Source organism: Lygodium microphyllum, chromosome 6 (genome assembly GCF_053477565.2).
Source record: "Lygodium microphyllum isolate KBCC chromosome 6, Lygodium_microphyllum_v1.1.10, whole genome shotgun sequence".
NCBI lineage: Eukaryota > Viridiplantae > Streptophyta > Polypodiopsida > Schizaeales > Lygodiaceae > Lygodium > Lygodium microphyllum.
In genome coordinates this window covers 168631388-168638717 of record NC_141140.1, presented here as the reverse complement: position 1 = coordinate 168638717, position 7330 = coordinate 168631388, and the positions used below count along the sequence as shown (strand labels likewise).

Genomic DNA, 7330 nt, shown 5'->3' with positions numbered 1-7330 from the left:
ATTAGATTATCTATAAGGTATGCTTGAATATTAGTAACACGAGCTACATTGTAAAATGTATTTCAAGCAAAGTCATATATTAATACCCCAAAAGTAGACACAACCTAATGGCAATTTTGTACAAAAGATGCATAATCATTAGCTTTATAATACAAATTCATAGACATTGAATACATGCTTTGTCTAAGTTCCATTTATATTTTGCTTAGTATTGGTTTTGTTAGAATCTTCAAACAATGCATCCCTTAGTATCATTATATTGGCCCTGCACCTTCATTTCCAAATTCCTTCTCAATGTGGAACAAGAAGGATTCATGTAATCTTTGCCCATCACACTAGCTAATCATTAGCTATAGCCATGTTACATATAGAGAGAGGAAAATAAAGAGTCAAGAATGTTCTGTGAACAAGAGTTACGATCCTTAAATTTTCAAAGACAAAGGAAGTGAACAATTGTGTGTATGATTTTGAAGTTGAGCTTTTTTGACAAAATAAGAGACATTTAGTCCCTCCGAATATCCCTCCCCCTCCCTTGCCCTCGCAAAAGCCTAGTTGTGCAGGTGTCGCTTCATCTCTCCCGCTATGGCTCCTGGGCCGTCATTATCGCGAGACTCCATGGATCGCATCGACTGTGGCTTCTGCTTCCGACTCGCCGCCGCCTCAACCTTTTCCTCACTGGTCACGCGCAGGAGAAACCTCAAACCCTAGCGTCTCACACTTGAAGACGAAGTACAGATCAGTGATGTGTAGTTTGTGGTGCTGGATTTTTTGGATCCTGACCTCGTCGCAGGGCTCTCTAGGGTGAAGCGCCTTGATGTGGGGATCTTGATCTACAATAATGCAGGACAATGTTATCCATACACCCACTTCTTTCATGAGGTCGCGATCGATGCAAAGCTAACTGCGGACCTCATACGTGCTGACTGTGCTTCTAGGCATGCTCAATCGCAAGTGCGGTGCCATTCTGAACATCGGGTCTGGATCTGCGTAAATACTGGCGTCACATCCTCTCTATGCAGTATATATATACTGGCACCAAAGGGTACATTGGTTCTATCTCTATATACATCAAGAGCAAGTCTCTTGCATGTGAAATTCATCTACATGTGTTGGTAATGAGCAAGTAGGTATGGGAAAGGGGATGCCCATAAGATGCGTTGTCTCTGGATATCATTTAATGTCTGATTATGTATGTGCATTGAGAAATTCTCTAGAAACTTGTATGTGGAGTACAAGCACAATGGAGTTGATTTGCAGGTTCAGGTATGCTCCTTCTCTTACTTAGACTAAAATACGGATAGTATATTGTTGAGATACCATGTATGCCATTATGAGTAGCTACCTTATTCAATTGTATTTAAGATCATGGGCTTGGGGCAATGAAATTTCTGTTGATGCACTTTGCAGAAATTTCTTTTGCTCTTAAGGTACTAGTATTTGAAAGCCACATGAGAGCAAGATAAGAAGCCCAAATATTTACAATTAGTTCTTGCTTGACCAGAAATAGGCTATGGGGAAGGTAGAAATGTGTATGTGTTTCTTAATTAGGCTAGACACATACTTGCTCTTCCCTTGATAGCTTTTGTTTTTACTGATGGTTGGTTCCCATTATCTTCTTGTGTCTATAGTTGCCTTCTAATCCTTTGATAAACTGTTGGTTTAGAAGTAATGTTTAAGTACAAGTTTTGTAGTCAAATGTCTACATGCATCAAAAGTGGTGGTTTTGCTGGTTTACTTCAAAGAGGTAAAGAAAGAGATCATTGTCTCCATTTATGAAGGCAAACCACAACAACTACTTGAAGGAAGAGAAGACATTCAACTTGCAGTTGCAAATAAAGACAAATTGTAACCACGTTGGGATTGCGAGGTACTTTCTTGCTTAAGGGTGGTCTACTCAAAATTTTTAGTGAGTATGTTTGCTCCAATCATGTATTGAATTGTGTTTGAAAATTTAGAGCATATCTTTCCTCTCTCAATGCTAGGTGGTAAACTTGATATAGTTTATGAAGTGGTTGAGAAAACTTTTATGTTGTGTAGAGTATGGTTTGTTGGCTACATGTTGATAGGTCCTTTCCCAACGATTTTGGAGCTTGTGGTAGCATATTAGCAATTGAGAAGGGCATATAAGTAGATGGCCATACTAAAGTCTTATGCTAAGAAAATAGATCTTCACAGGGGTAGCAATTTTCTTGTTGACATTCTCATATTGGTTTTGCTAGGAAAGAAACATTTACATAGGAAACAACTTAAGAATATGTGTGCTAAATATATTTCACTTGCAAACAAAAAAGAGATTTGGAGTATGGCATCATGAAATGCTTGAATTGCAGGATATATACAATACGGGTGTGAACAATAGGCCTTGACATATTATGAATAGATGCAACTTGAGGGTCTCTTCACCTTTGCTTGTGCCTTGAAAGCCTGTGGTGCTAAGAAAAGGATACTATTGATGGCATTTCATTAGTTGATAGGTATGTGAAATGTGCTTTACTTGTAGTAGTACAGTACATTTTTTACCAACTTTTAGTCAAAGAGGTGGTTTTATGGAGCTCCCTAATAGCAGGATATGTGCCACATGGGCATGATAAGAAAGTACTAAACTGTTATGAAAGAACATGATATGAGGGCATCTTTCCAAATACTGATAGCCTATGGTTGTGTCAAAGCTATAGTTGAGGGACAAGAAATACATTTTGAGATTGCTAAATAGTGGTTTCTAAAATAAGATATTCTAGCTGGCAATGCATTGTTAGACATGTATGCAAAAAGTAGGTTGCTTGCAAAAGTGTAAGAGGTGTTTGAGAAGCATAGTTTGGAGTCTAGTCTCATGGAATGTACCAATTATAGAATATGCACACAATGGGTAAGGTGAGCAAGCATTGAAACTTATTGAATAGATGAACCTGAAAGTTTTTTATGTTGACTTAGTCTTTGGTTGCATCTAAGGGCCAAGAAATACACATGATATAGTAGTTGGCATTGTATTAGTAGATATGTGTGCTAACTTGGCTTCCTTGCAAAAGCACAAGTGCTTGATAAGCCACTAGTTTCAAATCTAGTTTTGTGAAACGTGCTAATAGCAGGATCTATACATGATGGTTATGGAGAGAAACTGGGGTATTTTGAATAAATGTATTGAAAGTTTGTGGTAGCTTAGAATCTGCAATTAAGGGACAAGAAATAAGAAGTGTTTGATAAGATTTCTACACATTACCTAGTTGTGTTGAACATACTTATCTCAGTGTATATCCAACATGGCCAAAGTGGGAGCTTTGACTTCTTTTGACCAAATGCAAGATGAGGTCCTTTCTTTCTCTAGATACATTTGCCTTTGCTTATGTCTTAAAAGCCTGTGGTAGCATTAGAGCTACAAACAAGTGACAACTAATAGACATTGCAATTTAGAAAGTGGGGATGCTATAAAGTTGTTGGCATGTATCGATATATGTATGCCAAAGGTTGCCTTTTTGAAGATGCACAAGAATTTTACGATAAGCTTTTGAGTTGGATGTGGTCATATATTTTTAAATGTAGGATTGTCATATATTGTTAAATAGTGTGCTTGTAGTAGTAGAGGATACTTGTAGTGATGTTGGAGATATGATATACCGTTACTTTCACTATTTCACATGGATACAAAAAGTCAAACTCATGCTTATTCCAAGTTAGAGAAAATTAGAATCACATATGAAATTTCCTATATAGGAAAACTATCATATGTAGGGAATTTTTCCTTTATAGGGAAACATAGAAAAATTTCCCTTTGTAGGAAAACTTTCCCCCATATGAAAATTTTCTTACATAGAAAAGAAAAAAAAGGGAATTCCCTATCAATTCCCTAGATAAAAATACACATAAGTAGGGGAAGTAAATAATAGGGAAAATGGAACATTTCCTAGTTAGAAAAACTAAGGAATCACAAAGGGAAATTTAGACATAAGTAAGGAAAGTAAATAATAGAGAAAATAGAACATTTCCTAGTTAGAGAAATGTTCCATTTTCCCTATTATATACTTTCCCTACTTATGTGTATTTTTATCTAGGGAATTGATAGGGAATTCCCTTTTTTTTCCTGTGTAGGAAATGATTAAAAGGCTCTTGTGTTTGTATTGTGGACATTGGCAAAATTTCTATTATTCACTTTTACTTTATTAAAATCACTTTTTAAATCAAGTATTTTTCTATTATTATTTATATCAGAGAATAAAAATATCATTCTATTAGATTTTATAATGTTATTATATGCCTCCTATATGCTAAGTTGTATGATAAAGCTACTACATAGATGTTATATGTTATACTTTTTTATATGGTAACTTTTTCGATGAAGTTACTATAGAGATAGTCATGAAAATAAACTTCCTATATAGTAAGCTAACCGAAAAAAGCTTTCTATATAGTAAGTTAACTAGAAAAAAATTTCTATATCAAAAACTATCTTTCTAGATTGGCAATCTAGTAAAGTTTGATTTTTCCTATATTAGACTCTTTCTAGTTATGTGGAAATCTAACTAGCAAATTCTCTTTTTTTTCCTATATAGTAAGTGGTCTAGAGTTTCTTGTGAAGGCAAGGGAAGATAGAGAAGGAAGGGGAGATAGGAGTAGCGTGAATTGAGAGAGAGCACAGGTGAGGAAGGAAGACGATTGAGTTGGAGATTAGGTGTCAAATCAAATAGGTACCTTACAATCCTTTTGGGGTTGACTTATATAGTCCCCCACATTTCTCACATTTCCCCTACTATTTTCCCATCTATTTTCCACATGAAATCCATGCTTTTCCCACCTTCATTACAGAGAGAATGTAGTGTTCAAGACAACTTTTTCAGTGAATTCAATCACAATTCTATTGCTAATAATACAACATTGTGAACAAATCATGATTAGTTTTCTTAACACGAGATATTAGTGTGATAATGGCTTGTACTAATAATTCCAACTAGTTTTCTTGTATAGGAAAATTTTACTATATCTATAGTTTCAACTAGTTTTCTTATCTAGGAATATTTTACTAGATCATCAACTAGGAATTTTAAAAATTTTCTATATAGAAATATTTTACTAGATCATTAACTTGTAAAGTGTTCCACTTTTACTAGTTGAGACTTTTTCTAGATACTTTGATAAGTATCTAGAAAATCTCTATTTTTTTACTATATGGAAAAGTGTTTAAAGTTCCTTGTGTTATACGTGTGTGATATACCCCTCGTGGCTAGGTATGAACAAGATTCAAATCATTACAAATACTAGTCAGTATCATCGGTGGCGGCCGCATCAATGCGCCTCCAGTGCCCCCTCTATCTGATCCTAATAGCATTCATGTCCGTTGTCATCAGTTATGGCAACATTATGGAGGAAGCAGATGCCACATTGTAGCTGTGGGTTTACAGCCTCCTGACAATGGCTATCCAGAGAACTCGTCATGGATATCGCTCTTGGCGTTAGCCCTGTTGGCTCAAGGCACGCCTGGATTATTCTGGGGTGCTATCTCGACAGATGCGGTAGAGTCAACTTGTCAGTTGATTGAGGCTGGATATCTCACCATCCCTGCTACTGTCACTCCTTACCATATGTGGATTGTGCGTGCGGTTCACTCTCAATTTACTGTTTGTATTGCTTTGTTTCTTTGCATACTCACTTCTATACCATGTATGTGTACTAGATCCAAGCCATTGCGGGCTGCGATGCATCATCAAACTCCCTTGATGGTGTAGAGATTGTCTTCATCGATGATACAGGTGTCACCAATGTTGTAAGTGGTTGCTTGTTTTGAGTATGTACTATTATAGACATGCTTATGTTGTGCAACTATGCTGACATAGTTTATTTTCCTATTTATTGAGCTCTTTGATCATATGTGATGACAATGCTTGGACTGTGGAGTGCGAACTTTATAATATGGGAGATGATGTCAACTCCTTGTATAAAGATGGGACCTCAACAAGTACTCTCACAACTGATCCATCAATGATGGTCACATCCTCTTCCACCACATCAACCACCATCGAAGTTGATGTTTCTAACTTTACTGCTGAATATGAGCCTCTCACTCTTGCATCTTAAAATAATGGACGACATCTCATTGACGTCTCACCCATTTGTGTTGGTGAAGGTTATCTTTCTGTATCTATGGTCTATTATCTACTAATATTTAAGAAAAAGACCATTCTCTTTCATGGTTGGTTAAAATGATCAAAACATTGGTTCTTCAACATAGTACAGACATTCATGGATCATCATTCCATAACCTTTCTTCATGCACTCATGTATGTGCAGATCAAACCTACACACATACATGTATATATGGGTATTACATTGTTATCATCTTATGACTAATATTAGTTTCTCACACATATATGTATGTTAAACTATAATATCTCTGATCTCTAAACGGCATTCCTCACAAGAACCTCCTCTTGATAGGAGGCAAAAAGGAAAATTGTTGAAATTATGGTAATTTTTTTAATTATCCCCCTTTCCCCCAACGGACTGTCGTGCTGGAGAAGAGGGGAATAAGAAGCGTGATTAAGATCCTTGCTGGAGCTTGCAAAGGGTGACGGCCATGCGTAAGGCCACGTGGGGGAGGGAGGATCCCCTCCCCTCAGCTATAAAAGCTTGTGGAAGGGGAGTAGAAGAGTGGGTAGCCATCACGTTGCAGTGGAGGGCTGTGAGAGAGGGCGTAAAGCTGGTCCTGAGGGAGGAGGCGATAGTCATCGTGACGCTGCCATAGAGCTGGAAGAGGGAGCGAATCGTTGCCGTAGATGAAGTAGTTTGCTCAGGTTTGACGCTAGTTGACATTTAGGAAATGACCATTAGGGAAAGCCCTGATTCAGGTCCGTACTAAGTGGGAATGGCCAGAATACTTTCGCTACATGGCAGACGCGGAAAGTCCTAGATCGCAAACCCCGTAACATTCCATGGGAGTGCCGAATCGCTGCCATAGACAAAGGAGGAGCTCGCGGAGCTGCCACCAGAACGCCGCCGTCTGATCGTCTGGCATCCATCTTCAATCCCTTCGCCACATTTTGAAGCTCCCTTCCCCCCCCCAAGGATCCAAAGCCCCTTTCCCGTGGGCCTTTCCTACTATTGCCTTTGCAAAGCGGGTTTTTATAACCCCACCCCCTGGGATTTACACCCTTCACAAGCACCCCCTTTTTTTTTTCATTCCATCCAAGCCCTTCAAAAGCCCATGTACCTTGGAAATTAAGCCCTTTTTCCCCCTTGGATTCCCCCACAAGCTCCCATTAGCTCGAGGTTCTAAACCCCCTTCCCTATTTCCCTCTCAAGTGGGTTCTTGTTACCCTGGGATCTTTTAAAATCGCGTTTCGTT

General features: G+C 38.0%; 1 long non-coding RNA gene across 1 annotated transcript; it reads left to right on the top strand.

The window, feature by feature from the left end:
- The first annotated feature begins 485 nt into the window (after nt 1-485).
- On the top strand, nt 486-6186 carry LOC148035399 (uncharacterized). The gene is made up of 4 exons (XR_015691188.1): nt 486-1867; nt 5337-5579; nt 5663-5752; nt 5844-6186. It is a non-coding gene; the product is annotated as an uncharacterized LOC148035399 (long non-coding RNA).
- The last annotated feature ends 1144 nt before the right edge of the window (nt 6187-7330 follow it).